The 18,149-nt window shown below is 47.6% G+C and overlaps 1 protein-coding gene across 3 annotated transcripts in view; it reads right to left on the bottom strand.

Annotated features, from left to right (window-relative positions):
- LOC148473438 (neurabin-1-like) overlaps positions 1–18,149 on the bottom strand; it is a 115,929-nt gene that overhangs the window by 61,483 nt on the left and 36,297 nt on the right. The gene's annotated exons all lie outside the window — the stretch shown is intronic.

Below are 18,149 nucleotides of genomic sequence, written 5' to 3'. Positions count from 1 at the left end.
TTGTCTGTGAGGACTGGTCTCCGGGTACAGCTGCCGTGCCTGACTATATTTTATTATTAGTTATTATTAAGAGTTTTTGGTTGTTGCCTGTGTGGAGTGGTCTCCAGGTACAGCTGCCGTGCCTGACTATATTTTATTATTAGTTATTATAAGTGTTTTTGGTTGTTGTCTGTGAGGACTTGTCTCCGGGTACAGCTGCCGTGCCTGACTATATTTTATTATTAGTTATTATTAGTGTTTTTGGTTGCTGTCTGTGAGGACTGATCTCCGGGTACAGCTGCTGTGCATGACTATATTTTATTATTAGTTATTATTAGTGTTTTTGGTTGTTGTCTGTGAGGAGTGGTCTCCGGGTACAGCTGCTGTGCATGACTATATTTTATTATTAGTGTTTTTGGTTGTTGTCTGTGAGGAGTGATCTCTGTGTACAGCTGCTATGCCTGACTATATTTTATTTTTATTATTTATTATTATTGTTTTTGGTTGTTGTCTGTGAGGAGTGATTTCCAGGTACAGCTGTAGCGTCTGACTATATTTTATTATTATTATTTATTATTATTGTTTCGGAATGTTGTCTGTGAGGAGTGGTCTTTGGGTACAGCTGCCATGTCTGCCTATATTTTATTTTTATTATTATTGTTTTAGGTTGATGTCTGTAGGGAGTGGACTCCAGTTCAGCTGTTGTGTATGACTATATTTTATTGTTATTTATTACTATTGCTTTGGGTTGTTGCCTGTGAGCAGTGGTCTCAGGGTACACATGGTATTTCTAACTATAATTTATTATTGTTATTGGCTGTTTTCTGTGAGGAGTGGTTTCTGGGTACAGCTGCTGTGTCTGACTATATTTTATTATTATTTATTATTATTGTTTTTGGTTGTTTTATGTGAGGAGTGGTCTCCAGGTACAAGTGCCATGTCTGACTATAATTACTATTATTTATTATTATTGTTTTGGGATGTTTCCTGTGAGGAGTGGTCTCTGGGTACAGCTGGTATTTCTAACTATAATTTATTATTGTTACTGGCTGTTGTCTGTAAGGAGTGGTCTCTGGGTACAACTGCCATGTCTGACTATATTTTATTATTATTATTTATTATTGTTTTGTGTTGTTTTCTGTGAGGAGTGGTCTCTGGGTACAGCTGCCATGTCTGACTATATTTTATTATTATTTATTATTATTGTTTTGGGTTGTTTTATGTGAGGAGTGGTACCGGGTACAGCTGCCATGTCTGACTATAATTTACTATTTATTATTATTATTATTGTTTTGGGTTGTTTCCTGTGAGGCGTGGTCTCTCGGTACAGCTGCTGTATCTGAAGGAAAAACATATAGCCAATACTTTTTTATTATTTTTTTTTTTGGGGGGGGGGTGTATCTATCTCATTTGTGAATTAGTAGTTCTTCACAATTAAGCAGCAACAACTTGCTGTTAGATAATTTTTTTTTAATTCTTAATTTAGAAAGCTCACTAAAAAAACATAGAAAGTCACAAACTTTACAAATGAGCCATGTTTTAAATAAAATAATTGGCAATAAACATATGAAAAGGCCAGTAGAGGGGGGAGCAAGACTACCAAGGGAAGCAAAGTACTATAAAGAGTAAAAAAATTTTTTTATAAATTGTGTACCTATTTCTTTTAATAATTTCCTCTAACTATTTATTCATATTAAACTGCAGATTCCAGCGTAAAAATGTTCAAAGTTGCCCATCCACCCATTGGCTAATATATAAAGTTGAGCCCAAATCGGGTGACTATTATATACAAATGAGCCCAATCTGGTGGTTGCTATACAAAGATGAGTCTAATCCGGTGGCCAATACATATAGGCATTACAAAAAATACTATTGAGTGTAGAATGATATTGTTGAAATGGGTTTCTTTTAACACTAATTACAAATATTGTTGATATTGTTGAAATGGGTTTCTTTTAACATTAATTAAAAAATATTCAATCATTATGGTCTCTTGGCACATTGAGGCTTACTTTGTTACAGGAAAGAGCACTACAACCAATGTTGTATTTCTATTCTAACTGCACTACAACAATGTAATAAAAAGAGTCCAACGTTGTTTGTGACTGCTGTTGATTATTTACTACTGATTTCTTGCAGGTTGCACAAGTACAAATAAAACAAAATTAAATTCAGGTGCTCAAATAATCAGATACACTTTAAAATTATGCAATAATGATTTCAATTAATATAATAGATCATTTCTGCTCCTACTGAGTACCTCCAAAATGTTTTAAACAACAAAGAGTGCAATCTGGGCCTGATTCAGACACGGTCGCAAGCGTTGAGCGCTCGCAACCGGGCTGATGTTTGCCCACCAGGCATGTGCCCGACGGAGCCGGCTCCGTCGTGCGCATGCGTGAGACCCGGCTAGCAACGCTCCGGGTCTCGCACCAAAGGGGGCGAGCAGTCGATGATGATTGACAGCTCACCCCGTTTGGTAGGCGTGGCCGGGGGGTGGCTTCACAAACGCGACCATCAACCTGGCCGCTCGCTATAGCTATGGGTGGTCACCCATAGCTATGCGAGCGGCCAGGAGGCCACTCCAAAAAAAAAAAAAACGTCCTGATTCAGAGCGAGCGCTCTTTCCGTCTCTGAATCAGGCCCAGTATTCAAAATTAATTTGAATTATATAACAAGATAAATTTTATAGGTGAAAATCAAAATCCACATAATAAAAAACATAATATATGTACATATTCAATAGTCTAGCACCAGAAAAACATGTATATAGTGAATATGAGTATATGAATCCTCTAATATAGGTAGGTAACTCTGACATACAGATATCTTTAAAATGCAATGAAGAAAAAAAGTCCTTTTGTGAACTCCTTATAACATTCAATATATTGCTGTAGTCCGCCTTGCATAGCCAAAACTTGGGAAAAAGTGCAGATGCAAATCCTTTATATAATGGCAAATATCCAAATACAGCGCTGTCACTCCAACCTCTGTAACAAGATGACAGATAGGAGCTGAGCTCTCCCATTTATCACTTTCCAGAGCTTAGTACATCTCCCCCAAAGAGAAGTAAATGTCTTTCCAGTGTACTGTAGGCTGTAATTCTGGCTGGGAACATTTTTCTAATCCTTTCAGTTGTATATACCGTTATAATTTCTGCCAAGTTTTCTGCCTACAACTCAACCCACGTGAAAAGGAAGGAAGAAATGTCTTACTACCCCAGCCTGACTCCTAAAGAGAAAGTTTCTGATGCTGCCCCTAACACTAAAGACTTTCTGTGTGTTACTGGCTACTCCACGCTGGGGCCTGCAGGTAACTCTGTATGATTTATATACTGGGGACCCACTTTGGTGATGGCTATTTTGTCCCTAGAAGTCATCGGTTCATTTTAATCTGCTTCAAATTTGGATAATGTTAGAATATATTTAATTTTCTGTTTTTTTGGTGGTTGAGGATTTTGTGGGGGGGCAGACATGTTTACTTTTTTTTTTTAAGGTACGCAGACCACTAAACATGGGAACTGATTTATTACAGGTGGTTAGCCTGCAAATACACCCCTCCACCAAATGGGTTCTGCCTTTTCCGAGCGCAGTCTGAGCATGGTAATAAATATCTTCACATACACAACAGTGGCACATGTAACAGCAGACCAGATGTTCCCATACTCTCATTTTACATCTAAGCCATAAAGTGGGAAACTCTGCCTTATGTAGGAGTGCTTTTCAAAGGGACGGTCAAAGGAGGTTTTGGGTGATTTTGTCTGTGTATATAACAGTACCCTTATCATTACCTTGTGTAGCAGCACTCCTCACAGTGACTGTAAGAGGCGGTACCCCCTATCTGTGTATGACATCCCCCTCATCATTACATTGTGTAGCAGCACTCCTCACAGTGACTGTAAGAGGCGGTACCCTCTATCTGTGTATGACACCCCCTCATCATTACCTTGTGTAGCAGCACTCCTCACAGTGACTGTAAGAGGCGGTACCCTCTATCTGTGTATGACACCCCCTCATCATTACCTTGTGTAGCAGCACTCCTCACAGTGACTGTAAGAGGCGGTACCCTCTATCTGTGTATGACACCCCCTCATCATTACCTTGTGTAGCAGCACTCCTCACAGTGACTGTAAAGGTGCCCACACACATAGCGATATTTTACACGATCTGGCTGATTCCGACGAATCGTGACGACAGATCGTGTACAATATGGCCAAATCGTGAGGAATTCGTGAGTCCTAACTCACGATGCGATGCGCGTCCCCGCTGGTCGCACATCGCATCGTCAGGTCTGCCGTGCAGTAGGGCAGATCTGACAATCTGTAAGAGGAGTGACTGTAAGAGGTACCCTCTATCTGTATATGGCACCCCCTCCTCATTACATTGTGTAGCAGCACTCCTCATAGTAACTGTAAGAGGAGGTACCCTCTATCTGTATATGGCACCCCCTCCTCAATACATTGTGCAGCGGCACTCATCACAGTGACTGTAAGAGGCGGTACCCTCTATCTGTATATGGCACCCCCTCCTCATTACATTGTGTAGCGGCACTCCTCACAGTGACTGTAAGAGGCGGTACCCTCTATCTGTATATGGTACCCCCGCCTCATTACATTGTGTAGCAGCACTCCTCACAGTGACTGTAAGAGGAGGTACCCTCTATCTGTATATGGCATCCCCCTCCTCATTACATTGTGTAGCGGCACTCCTCACAGTGACTGTAAGAGTAGGTACCCTCTATCTGTATATGGCACCCCCTCCTCATTACATTGTGTAGCGGCACTCCTCACAGTGACTGTAAGAGGAGGTACCCTCTATCTGTATATGGCACCCCCTCCTCATTACATTGTGTAGCGGCACTCCTCACAGTGACTGTAAGAGGAGGTACCCTCTATCTGTATATGGCACCCCCTCCTCATTACATTGTGTAGCAGCACTCCTCACAGTGGCTGTAAGAGGAGGTACCCTCTATCTGTATATGGCACCCCCTCCTCATTACATTGTGTAGCGGCACTCCTCACAGTGACTGTAAGAGGAGGTACCCTCTATCTGTATATGGCACCCCCTCCTCATTACATTGTGTAGCGGCACTCCTCACAGTGTCTGTAAGAGGCGGTACCCTCTATCTGTATATGGCACCCCCTCCTCATTAATTGTGTAGCGGCACTCCTCACAGTGACTGTAAGAGGAGGTACCCTCTATCTGTATATGGCACCTCCTCCTCATTACATTGTGTAGCGGCACTCCTCACAGTGACTGTAAGAGGAGGTACCCTCTATCTGTATATGGCACCCCCTTCTCATTACATTGTGGAGCGGCACTCCTCACAGAGACTGTAAGAGGCGGTACCCTCTATCTGTATATGGCACCCCCTCCTCATTACATTGTGTAGCGGCACTCCTCACAGTGCAGTGGCTGTAAGAGGAGGTACCCTCTATCTGTATATGGCACCCCCTCCTCATTACATTGTGTAGCAGCACTCCTCACAGTGACTGTAAGAGGAGGTACCCTCTATCTGTATATGGCACCCCCTCCTCATTACATTGTGTAGCGGCACTCCTCACAGTGACTGTAAAAGGCAGTACCCTCTATCTGTATATGGCACCCCCTCCTCATTACATTGTGTAGCGGCACTCCTCACAGTGACTGTAAGAGGAGGTACCCTCTATCTGTATATGACATCCCCCTCCTCATTACATTGTGTAGCGGCACTCCTAACAGTGGCTGTAAGAGACGGTACCCTCTATCTGTATATGACATCCCCCTCCTCATTACATTGTGTAGCGGCACTCCTCACAGTGACTGTAAGAGGAGGTACCCTCTCTCTGTATATGACATCCCCCTCCTCATTACATTGTGTAGCGGCACTCCTCATAGTGACTGTAAGAGGCGGTACCCTCTATCTGGAAATGTCACCCCCTCCTCATTACATTGTGTAGCGGCACTCCTCACAGTGGCTGTAAGAGGAGGTACCCTCTATCTGTATATGGCACCCCCTCCTCATTACATTGTGTAGCAGCACTCCTCACAGTGACTGTAAGAGGTGTTACCTTCTATCTGTATATGGCACCCCCTCCTCATTACATTGTGTAGCAGCACTCCTCACAGTGACTGTAAGAGGCGTTACCTTCTATCTGTATATGGCACCCCCTCCTCATTACATTGTGTATCAGCACTCCTCACAGTGACTGTAAGAGGAGGTACCCTCTATCTGTGTATGACATCCCCATCCTCATTACATTGTGTAGCAGCACTCCTCACAGTGACTATAAGAGGTGGTACCCTCTATCTGTATATGGCACCCCCTCCTCATTACATTGTGTAGCAGCACTCCTCACAGTGACTGTAAGAGTAGGTACCCCCTATGTATGACATCCCCCTCCTCATTACCTTGTGTAGAGCACTCCTCATAGTGACTGTAAGAGGAGGTACCCTTTATCTGTATATGGCACCCCCTCCTCATTACATTGTGTAGCAGCACTGCTCACAGTGACTGTAAGAGGAGGTACCCTCTGTGTATGACATCCCCCTCCTCATTACCTTGTGTAGCAGCACTCCTCACAGTGACTGTAAGAGGAGGTACCCTTTATCTGTATATGGCACCCTCTCCTCATTACATTGTGTAGCAGCACTCCTCACAGTGACTGTAAGAGGAGAGACCCTCTGTCTGTGTACGGCACCCCCTCCAAATTATAAGGTGTAGCAGTACCATGACATTATCAATGAGCAGCAGTAATTATTTAATTGTTATTTCTTATTTTCAAATCCTAAAAAGAGATAAAAGAGATACTGTACATGCTTTTATTTTCCTTCATTGATTTAAACCATAATGCTCCTTTTGGTGACCTCCCTGTAAATTATACCTAAACTACTGGCATGTGCAGGTACAGTATACAAGCTAATGCATTACTACTATTATTTATGCTTCCAGCGTCGGCATATTCCCCTGCGATATGTTATGTTTAAGCTGCGCTCTCCACAATATTGATTATTTCTCCCCATGATAAATATCCCCAAAGCACACAACAAGCATTCATAGTGAATGTCAGACGCACAACGAGACACGGCACGGCAATAGCGCACTCTGACAGCAGATCCATGCAGCACACAGTGGCCCTCATTCAGAGGCGCTCGCAAAATGCGAGCGGTCGCTCTGAATGTGGGCAGCCGCTTGGGCTTTGAAGTGCGGCCTCCTGGTCGCTAGCTAAGTTGTGGGATACCATCCACAGCTTTAGCGACCGACCAGGTTGATGGTCGCGATGGTCAAGACCATCGCGACCATCGGGGCTTGCGACGAGACCCTAAGGTTGGGTCTCGGCAACCGCAAGCCCCAGGGAGCTTCCTGCTCTGATCGAGCAGGAAGCTCCCCACTGACATCACTGCTGATGTTAGTGCGGCCGCCCACAAAACGGCAGGCGTTGCTGAAGGAACGCCTCCGTTTGTGAAACCACCCCCCCCGCCACGCCTACTAAACGGGACGAGCTGTCGATCAACATCTGAATGAGGTCCAGTGACTCACTGTGTGTAACACAGCGTTCCTGCTTTGCTGTTTTGACGCTGCACCTTGCCCATTTTGTAACTGTTGAAATGCGCCATGCCCATTTTTCTACTGCTAAATTATAACCAGTACTTCTCCAGAGTGCGATACTGAGGATAGCCATCAACAGTTAACTATCATCGATGGTTAACTAACGATGGCCAGTGGCTTTGCCATCGATGACAGAGATCCAATAGTTCCCTGTCATCGATGGCAGACTAGGATCTGATGATTCCTCCACACGGCACAGAGCTTAACTTCACCTACCGGTGGCGCACTAAGCCCAGGTCCTGATTCTAATTACCCACGTGGGTTCATGCCCACCAGCAGCAGTGGCTATTGAGGGGTGCAAACCATCAATGGTTCACCATAGATGGATTTGTGCCAATAATGGTAATCACTGATGGAACCATCGATGGTGACCATCAATGGCCATCCCTATGCGACGCTCTGGGGAGTCAAAATGGAGAATAAAGAGACGGAATGGGCAAAGGGCCAGGCGCTTAGCACATTTATCGAACAAGAGATGGGAGGACCCTGGTGCATTCACTCCTTTCCGCCGCCAGCTGAGGCCTCGCTCCAGCTCATGTTGAGCTCTTCCACCACCATGCATACTTGTATTTTTGTGCCCCATGCGCCCACCACCATGCATACTTGTATTCTTGTGCCCCATGCGCCCACCACCATGCGCACCCTAGCCTCCCTGTCAATGGGTCCCTCCAAGAGATCCAGCACACAGGAACAAGTAGGAGATTAACTAAAAAGGTGCTCTAACACTTGTCATACGTTGCCCTTAAAGGCGCACACACAACTAGCAGTCAGAATGGGCAATTAGGGGTAACCCCGCCACTTGAAAGTAAACAATCCACTCAGTTGGATCTATAGAAGGACCAATGCGCTCTCTTCACAAAAAAAGTAAAATAATAATACTTATATAATTAGCAGTCACAACACTGGTAGCTGTGGTGACCATCACACCTAGCAATCTAATCACACATAGGAGGGAGGGCAGAGGGGCTGCCACACAATGCTGCCGCTGCCCCATCACCCCACACAAGAGATACCCAACCAGCCCGCCGCCCAAGGTGCACACAAAGGAGAGATGAGCCGTCCGGAGCTCGCTGAGAGAGGCTCAACATTGGGGCTACAATGAGGCGGTAGACATCTTAGAGGTGGTCAGAGCTTTAAAGCACTGAGGGCCTGATTCAGAGCCGGACGCTATTTGCGCTCGCTCGTTCAGAAAAAGGGGCCGGCTATTTAAATTGAGCGCTCGCTCTTTGCGGTCTGTTGACGCCTCTATGTCTGAGCGAGCGAACGAAACATGCGCTCGCTATTTTGTAAAGACGCCCCCTAGCCGCTCGCATCCTACGTCATCTCCGCTATTTATTAGATTAATCGAGTACATCGAAAGGCGTATGAACTGCTCGCAGTGCTTGTGGTTGGATTTTCCTACCGCAATCATTCAAACAGTTCAGGCTAAGAAACAACCAAGTGACGTGGTCGATGACGCTGCTTTGTTAATTATGCACACCCTTAAAACGCCCGTTTTGACCTTTTGGCACGCCTGCGTTCGGATCACCACTCCCCGTTTTCAAGCACCTTCCCGTTACCACCCACAAACGCCTCATCCTGTCACTCAAATTCTCGCTATTTTGCGAGCGCTCCATTTCCGACCGCACTGACTGGTTGGCGCATGCGCATTACGACCCATACGCATGCGCAGATGTGCGAACATCGCTCGGAGCAAACAAGCGGCCGCTTACGAGCAGCTCTGAATCAGGCCCTGATTCCCAAAAGTACCTGAAGACATCCTTAACATAGCATGTATTCTAGTTTAAAACAACCTGCTCAGCTAAAAGGAGATCTAGAAAACATGTACTGTACTTGAGGACCTGTTTAATCTAATTCACCTGGGCCTGATTCACTACAGATCACAATTCTGCTTATACGCACGCACTGCAATATCTGCCGTGCTATTCAAATGTGTGCACTCACACTGCAAACGCAGCCAGACATAAGAACGCCCACTTCCCCTTACTCACGTCCATATACTAGGGCAACATAACGAGAGAAACGGTAACATCGAGTAACATCGGACCCATATGCACACTTGCACAAGCCCTGACCTTACTCAGACATTGCTAACATCCACGCACACTATCAGTGCTATGGCTGCTTATGGCCATGCAGTGGGTAATTTATGCACGCCCTTGCAACAGCGTTGAAACGCACCGGCACGCCTGCGATCGTCCGACCCCCCACCCCCACAGACGGCAATTCCTGACAATCACTCTGCTCTGGATCTGCGTAGCGTCTGCAAACGCAGTTCCCGTCACATTGGCTAATTCGCGCACTGCAATGCCTACGCATGCGCAGAACGCAACAATCGACTGATTGCATACGTATTAGCAACTGCGTTCCTTGCAGAATCAGGCCCTATATCATGTATTAAACAAGGCGTTGCTAAATATGTGAATGTGAATAGGGGGAACTACTGTGTGGTATGATCTGAATAGAGAGCATTATGGACCTCATTCAGAGTCGGTCGAAGCGGGTACAGGTCGTACGCGAAAAGGGGCCGTATATGCAAATGATTCCCTCGCAAGTTGCGTCCCTAAGTTCGGATCGGTAGTTGGCCGACCAAGGGGAGGAAGCGGTCGGAAGACAAAAAAATACGCCCCCTTCTCGTACGCATTGCACGTCATCTCCGGGCATATAAGGATTAATCGTGACCATCGGCAACCATCGGAACTGGTCGTAGAGCTTAAGGTTGACCATACCCTCTCTTAAGCTCTACGATCATGTCAGTGTAAAAACCTCCCATGTCACATGTGCCATGACGCTACTTTGTTAATTATGCACTCCCATAAAACGCTGTCCGCATAATTAGGCACTCCCCCGTTTTCAAGCACCTTCCCCTGTTACCACCCACAAACGCCTCAATCTGTCACTCAAACTACCGACCTGGCTGTGTTCAAGGAGAGAGAAATTTCTGATCGTAGCGGCTAGTTTGCGCACGCGCATTGCGAACTGTACGCATGCGCAGTATAGCAAACATCAGTGGCGTACGACCGTGCGGCCGCTTCGACCGACTCTGAATGAGGTCCTATATTACAGTATGGACTTGATATATTAGGTCGACATTCACTGTGTCGTCACTAATGACATGTTGACATGGTCAGAATGTTATTATTTCACATGTCGATTTATAATGTCGACGATTTAACCATGTCGGCATCATAACAGTCAAAGTGCACACCTACAGTACATATATAATATCAAATTGATTATATTAATATATTACAGTAACTGTATTCATCAGTTTTAGCATTATATCCAAAATATTGCCCTTCAAAATTAAAATGTGCCCTCCTAACTAATCAGCACCCTGCCCAAATAAAATCCTAGAGTGATCATTACAACACGTAACTATAATGTGATCGCTAGGATTATATTCCACAGAAAGGCGCGGTGTAAACAGAAATATTAGGGGGTGGGTGGGAAATCCTATAACAGTGGACACACTTGAAAATGTTCTTCAAATCTGTGTGATGAAACACTATGCAATTATACAGCATGATCTATTAATATTTATTTTATTTTCATGTTAAAGCCTCTAGTTCCCTGATTAAAGGAAGAATGGTTATTCAGCATTTGTCTGGTTAGGGGTGAAGATTATTTTCTTACAGACGCACATGCCGTCTGCTCGCTCTCTGAAAGATGGAGGCAAAAGTCATTCTAGGTTTTATCACTCAGAGACAAAGGCCCTCATTCAGAGCCGTACGCTCTGAGCAGAGCGCACGCTCTGAATGAGGGCCGGGCTCCATTTTCATGGAGTGTCCTCCTGGACGCTTGTATAGCTGTGGGTCACCACCCACAGGCTATACGAGCGTGCATTGTGATGGCCGCGATGGTCGAGACCATCGCGACCATCGAAATTGCGAGTCGGAGCCTGCGGTTGAGGTTTTCAACCGCAAGCTCCGGAGTGATTTTGGCTCTATCACTAGTGATGTCAGTGGGCCGGCTTCTGACGGGAGGCGTTCCCGTGGGAACGCCCCCGTCAGGGAGGCACGCCCCCGGCACGCCCACCAAAGGGGGCGTGCTGTCAATCAACATTGACAGCACGCCCCCTTTGATCGGACACAACGAGCGAAGGACTTTCCTTCGCTCGTCGCGTCTGGCGCATGCGCACGACGGAGCTCCCTCCATCGTGCGCATGCTCAGTCCATAACATCGACCCACTTGCGAGCGGACAGCCGCTCGCGAGTGGGTCTGAATCAGGCCCAAAGACATTACTACATAAAAGTGTTCCCTTTCCTCTCCAGAATGCAATTTAATGCAATTATTGCTGGGACTAATGAATATTCAAGGTTATTCTGTTTACACTGGAAGCCTTATAAGCGCTGCTGTTTTAGGAGTGGATCTGAGCGCCTGATTCAGACCTGCTTGCGAGCGCTATGCGGGTCGATGGTGGCCCAGTGCGCATGCGTACGACGGAGCCGGCTCTGTCGCGCGCATGCGCGAGACCCGGATAGCGACGGGCAATCCGTCGCTCCGGGTTTCGTACCAAAGGGGGCGTGCTGTCGATGGTGAATGACAGCACGCCTCCTTTGGTGGGCGGGCCGGGGGCGTGGCTGCCCAGACGGAGGCGTTCCCATGGGAACGTCTACCGTCTGGGGCCGGCCCCACTGACATCACTGTTAGAGCTGAAAGCACTCTGGGGCTTGCGGCAACGAAACCCTACCACAAAGGTCTCGTCGCAAGCCCGATGGTCGCGATGGTCTTGACCATCGCGACCATCTTCCTGGCCGCTCGCTATAGCTGTGGGTGGTCACCCACAGCTATGCGAGCGGCCAGGAGGCCGCTCTGAAAAACAAGAAGGACGGCCCTGATTCAGAGCAAGCGCTCAATTTAAATAGCCGGTCCCTTTTTCTGAACGAGCGGGCGCAAATAGCGTCCGGCTCTGAATCAGGCCCTGAATTCGGTAATGTATAAATACCAGTTTAAATAAATAGCACCATCAGTAACTTGTCGGCTCTGCAGACGCGCACTGAGGGATTCTGGTTCGCTGGAGTGAAATAAAATGACGTAATTTTGGAGCTTTCTCCAATCATTTTCCAGAACTGATTATGGGATCTGGTTATTATAGTCAGGGCCGGCACCAGGCTTCTCTGTGCCCAGAGCTGCACTGTGGCGAACCTAACTTCCCAATGAGCGTATACCTAATAACGGGGGACAGGGTTTTCCAGAGCCGGGCGATGGGGAGTGCCTCTGTTCAGGCAGGGCAATCCCCCCGATGGCAGCCCTGCTAGACATGGTCTTCAATGTTGGTCTGCAGAGTGATTTCAGGGGGTGATTCAGCTGCGGACGCAGTAACAGGGATTATTGGGGTCTGCAATCCCAGCAGCAGGCTATCAGTGATTGACAGTCTGCTGCCGTTTCTGAGTGGGGAGGGGGCGGCGTCGGCCTCCATTTTCCTAAACGAAAGTGCGTCGTCGCCATTGGGGGGGAGTGGAGAGGCCAGGATCAGCTGACGGAGATTTCCTGACCTTTTTTACTCATCTGCTGGGGCCGGCTTGCATGACCCCATGGTCACTCAGCCGGCCAAAGTGATCACAGATGATATGATGTTGCGTCCTTGGACGCAGCTCGGACCAGTAATGCATGCAGGAGCCGTGTTGCCTCTTGCTGCATTATCATATTACAGCATGCTTGCCGACATTTGGCTCCCTCCTTCCGGGAGGGAGCTGTCGGGCTTACAGGGCTGGGGGCGTGACGCGGCCAAAGGGGGCGGGGCCCGGCACATGACGCAGCATTGGGGGCGTGACAGCGCGATCGTGTCATCGTGGCTCCGCCCCCTCTTCACAATGCCGTGATTAATGGCATTGTGCAGCGGGGGCGGAGCCACGATGACGCGATTCAGCACGAATCACGCCACCGGCCCCCCTGCTGCCGGGGTTTGTACCTAAAAGCGCGGGGGGGGGGTGCGGGCACATCGCCGGGGGCCGGGAGGATTGCCTGCCTTCCCGGGAGGTCGGGAGCGGCACCCGATTTTCGGGAGGCTCCCGACCAAATCGGGAGGGTAGGCAAGTATGTATTACAGCTATCGCAGCTGCTAACATGTTAGCATATCCGTCCGCAGCTGAATCACCCCCTCTGTTCTGTAGTGATTTCTGAAACTCTGTCCTGTCCCCTTTTACACTAGCAGCAATAACTCGGGTTTATGTTCGTGAGTGCGCAGCAACCCGGGTTACTGTGCAGTGTAAAAGGGCAGGGTTGAAATAAGCCAGGTCGAGTGACCCGGGTGGCGAAAAGCATGGGCGTGCATAAATTAACCATTGCGATAGGATACGCAGCCTGAGCTCCCACTGCGTGCAATGGAGTTAGCAAATTCTAAGTAAGGTCAGGGCTGCTGTAATTCTGCATGAGGGACCGATGGTTTCGCTATTTAGCTAAGTATTACGGATGTGCGTAAGGGGATGTGGGCGTCCTTATGTTAGGCTGCGACGGCATTGCGACTGCAATCATTAACCTATTTTCGCAGTGGATCTGCATGCGATTACGGAGCTGCGATCGCAATAGCGATCCTTACTGAATCAGGCCCTATGTTCCTTAGTCGCTTACAATAACCTTATACGCTTGGCTTGTTACAAAGCTACATATTGCACCCTGTGTATTGTGGCCTAATTGACATGTGGACGCTATTACGATGTTGACGCAGTTGAGCGATTATCGGTGGACTGCGTATGCATCTTAGCAATGTGCACGTGCAATGACTGAATTGTGATTAAAAGCGACTAGTGAGAAATTGTTTGCAAGTGACTGATAGACAGGGGTCGCTTTGTGGGAGGTGAAACGCGGGGTGACCGTTTACGGGGCACGTACCTGCTTACATCTGAGATCCCGTACGCAGAAAATATGGCGCCAGCATCTCAGTCCCCTGAACATTCTGCACAACCATAAGGTTTCTTAGATGATCGATTACTGAAGGATCTGCAGCCACTGCTGCGTTTTTGTACACTGATCTGTGAGGCCGCCGGTGAGCATCACAATACATTTCTAGGCGGCTGTAGCATTAGCAGATTTTCGCACAGCAGCTGCGTACAAAGGGCCTGATTCAGGCCCTGCTCGCTAAGATGCATACTCTTGCTACTGTCGATGGTATGCAGTGTGTATACATCGCAGTGTGCGTGCGCATACCTTAGTGAAAGTTCACAATGCATTCGCTCGCTGCACATAGACAGCCCAGCAGAGTGAGTGACAGGAGAAGCCGTATGTAGGTGGTAACAGGGGCTGGCCATTAAAAACGGGGGAGTGGAGGTGCAAACGCAGGCGTGTCTGAGCATCTCAGCGGCGTTTTAGAGGTGTGCATAATTATAAGACAGCATCATAGTACACATCACCTGGCTTGTTTTTACACTGAAGTGCTCATGGCAGGGTATGGTCAACCTCAAGCGCTGCGATAGCCAATGTTACCTGATGTACCAGTGGTTGCATACACTTCCTGGACATGGGACCTCATTCAGAGACGCTCGCTAGCGCTGTGCACTCGCAAGCGGCCCGTTGGTTTGTGAATGCGCATGCTTCATTCTGTGCATGCACAAACTACTCTGGGGGTCATTCAGACCCGCTCGCGAGCGAAGGACGCTCGCAAGCGGGTCGATGTTGGGCGCATGCGCGATACCCGGCGAGCGACGAGGAATACGTCGCTCGGGGTCTCGCACCAAAGGGGGCGTGCTGTCGATGGTGAGTGACAGCACGCCCCCTTTGGTGGGCGTGCCGAGGGCGTGGCTGCCAGACGGAGGCGTTCCCATGGGAACGGCTACCGTCTGGGTCCGGCCCCACTGACATCACTAGTGATGTCAGTGGGAGTGATTTTGGCTCTGATAGAGCCAAAATCACTCCAGGGCTTGCGGCCACGAGACCCTACCGCAGGGTCTCGTCGCAAGCCCAATGGTCGCGATGGTCAAAGACCATCGCGACCATCATCATGGCCGCTCGCTATAGCTGTGGGTGGTCACCCACAGCTATACGAGCGGCCAGGAGGCCGCTCCATTTTTAGGGAGGGCCCTGATTCAGAGCGAGCGCTCTGGTCAGAGCGTCCGGCTCTGAATCAGGCCCTCTGTGCGATCGTAGCACGCTCGCTCGCCCAGCAAAGACAGCCCAGTGAAATGAGTGACAGGAGAGGCCGTTTGAGGGTGGTAACAGGGGCAGGACACTAATAACGGGGGAGTGGAGGTGCGAACGCAGGCGTGCCTGAGTGTTTCAACGCCGTTTTTAAGGCGTGCATAATTAACAGGCAGCGTTATAGTACACGTCACATGCTTGTTATTTACACTGAAGTCGTCGCAGTGCTTGTGGCAGGCTAAGGCAACCACAAGCGCTGCGATCGCTACCGATGGTGCTCGATGTACCAATGTTTTAATACACTTCCTGGAGATGACGTGCGCTAGTGGGCGTCGCTACATAGGCTAATGGGTGTCAGCATACACAGAGCGATCGCTCGCACAGCCAAAGTGGGTGTGCTTATGCCTTGGCGAGCGATCGCTTCCCATACGCTGGATGCGAGCGATCGCATCTAGCGAGCGGCTCTGAATGAGGTCCATGATGTGCACAAGTGGGCGTCTTAAAACAGGCTGGTGGGTGTCTGCATACACTATGTGATCGCTCTCTGAGAAATACTGGGCGTGCTAATGCATTGCTGTGCGATTGCACTGCATATGCAATTTGCATACACATCGTGCGAGCGATCGCATCTAGCGAGCGGCTCTGAATCAGGCCCAAAATCCGTCGCTTTTATATCTCGTCTATTTATAGACGAAGCATTGGCAAAACTGTTTCAGCAGATCCCCCAGGCACAGGAAGATCCCCTGCAGGATCCAAGCACTGACTATAAAAGAAAGATTTCAAAACCTATTCATCCTCCAGCTAAATCAGTCACACTGACATCCCGCACTCTCCTTATGGACAACATTACATACTAAAACCTTATGGGATTCTGGGACTGATAGTGAGGGAGGAAATCATAATCTGACAGTGTTTTATATATATTTTTATCTTTTTTTTCACTGATATAACCACTTGGTTTGTAAACTGCAAGACACGGAGAACAGACTGAGAGCGCCAATCTCACCAGGCGTGACCTGACTCCCTATTGCAGCATTACTGAGTATCCTCAGCCTAATGGCAGACCAGGCGCGGCTCAGGAATACAGTACAATATGTGCTGTCACACAGTATCTAGATCCGCATGCAAACGCCTCGCAACCCCTATTGTGTTTCACTAAATCTAGAAGAGAATCCAGATCTATGATGCTTTGAGTTAGTGAAGGGGCACAGGAAATATTGTCTGGGTGGAAGGAAGTTTGGATTTAATTAAATAAAAATAAAATAGTATTATCATTTTAAATGTATATGTATTTATAGCACCGATCTTACTGTGCAGCGCTGTTCAGATTTAGTTGTACACATTATTATGGTTATCCTGTATTTATATGGCGCACACAAGGGGTCCGCAGCGCCTTACAAAGAATATAAACAGAAGCAGAGCAAGGAAAACAAGAGAAAGTGCAGAAGGCTTACGGTACAAGCCATTGCAGAGCATGGAACACAAGCTTGTAACCACTGTTACCACACCGCACCAGCTGAACCCAAAGATTTGGTGCCTTTGTAGGCGATGGGAGGGAGGGAAAAGCAGATGAGAGCAGAGGGCCCTGCTCTTGAGACAGCACAATCTACGGGGGAGGGGCAGACAGTCAGGGGTGACAGTAGGGATGGCCATGTTAACCATCAATGGTTTTGCACAGATAGTCGATGGTTTTGCCATTGATGGAGGAGATCCGATGGATATTCGCTATCACTGGCAATCCAGCCCGTGTAGCAAGCAGGGTTAGACCCAGGTTACGGGGCAGTGTAAATGGATCCCACTTGCAGCATAGGAACAGCCGCCTCACCGGCACTTGTGGATGAAGTCATCAAGGAGAAGCCCCAGCAATAACCAGGGTCCAGCATGCAGTGTAAACTGGTTTCAAGCCGCTGTAACACATCTTGAAACATTGTGTTTAGTGACCCGGGCTGGACCAGGGAATTTGGTGTAAAAGGGGTATAACTAGCCATTAAAATCGCAGTGTGCATGGGAATCCTTAGAGGTGTATTCAAAGGTCTTGGGGGCGCTATAAATAAGCCTGCAGATTCTATCCAGAGCTGACTAAACTGTGCAGCGTTTTGTTTCATCTTGAAAGTATGTGAGTGTCAATGAGGATTAATGGGAAATTGATAATCAAACAGCAGAAAATCATTGCCAGAATTAACAATGTCTTCACATTAGAACATGTAAATACAGGATACAATTTATATCTTTAGCATTATCTCAGGTCATGGCTAATGTCAGCTGAAGGTTTGCATTTCAAAATGAGTTACATTTATGAAATAAGTAAATTATAATCCAAATCCAAAAACTGCCCACCCCATGTTATTTTCAATTGATTCACTTTACAACTACAGATGTGTCCTCATACTGTACATCTAGGGGTATATTTATCGAGGCTTCTAATCCATGTCGAAGTCAAATAATCGGTTATGATTGTTTGTAATTATTATCTGACGATCTAGTCGTTTATGGACTGATAAAGAGTA

Source organism: Taudactylus pleione, unplaced genomic scaffold (genome assembly GCF_031769625.1).
Source record: "Taudactylus pleione unplaced genomic scaffold, aTauple2 ptg000916l, whole genome shotgun sequence".
NCBI classification, from domain to species: domain Eukaryota; kingdom Metazoa; phylum Chordata; class Amphibia; order Anura; family Myobatrachidae; genus Taudactylus; species Taudactylus pleione.
The sequence above is the reverse complement of the archived record's forward strand: the minus strand, read 5'-3'. Positions and strand labels throughout refer to the sequence as shown.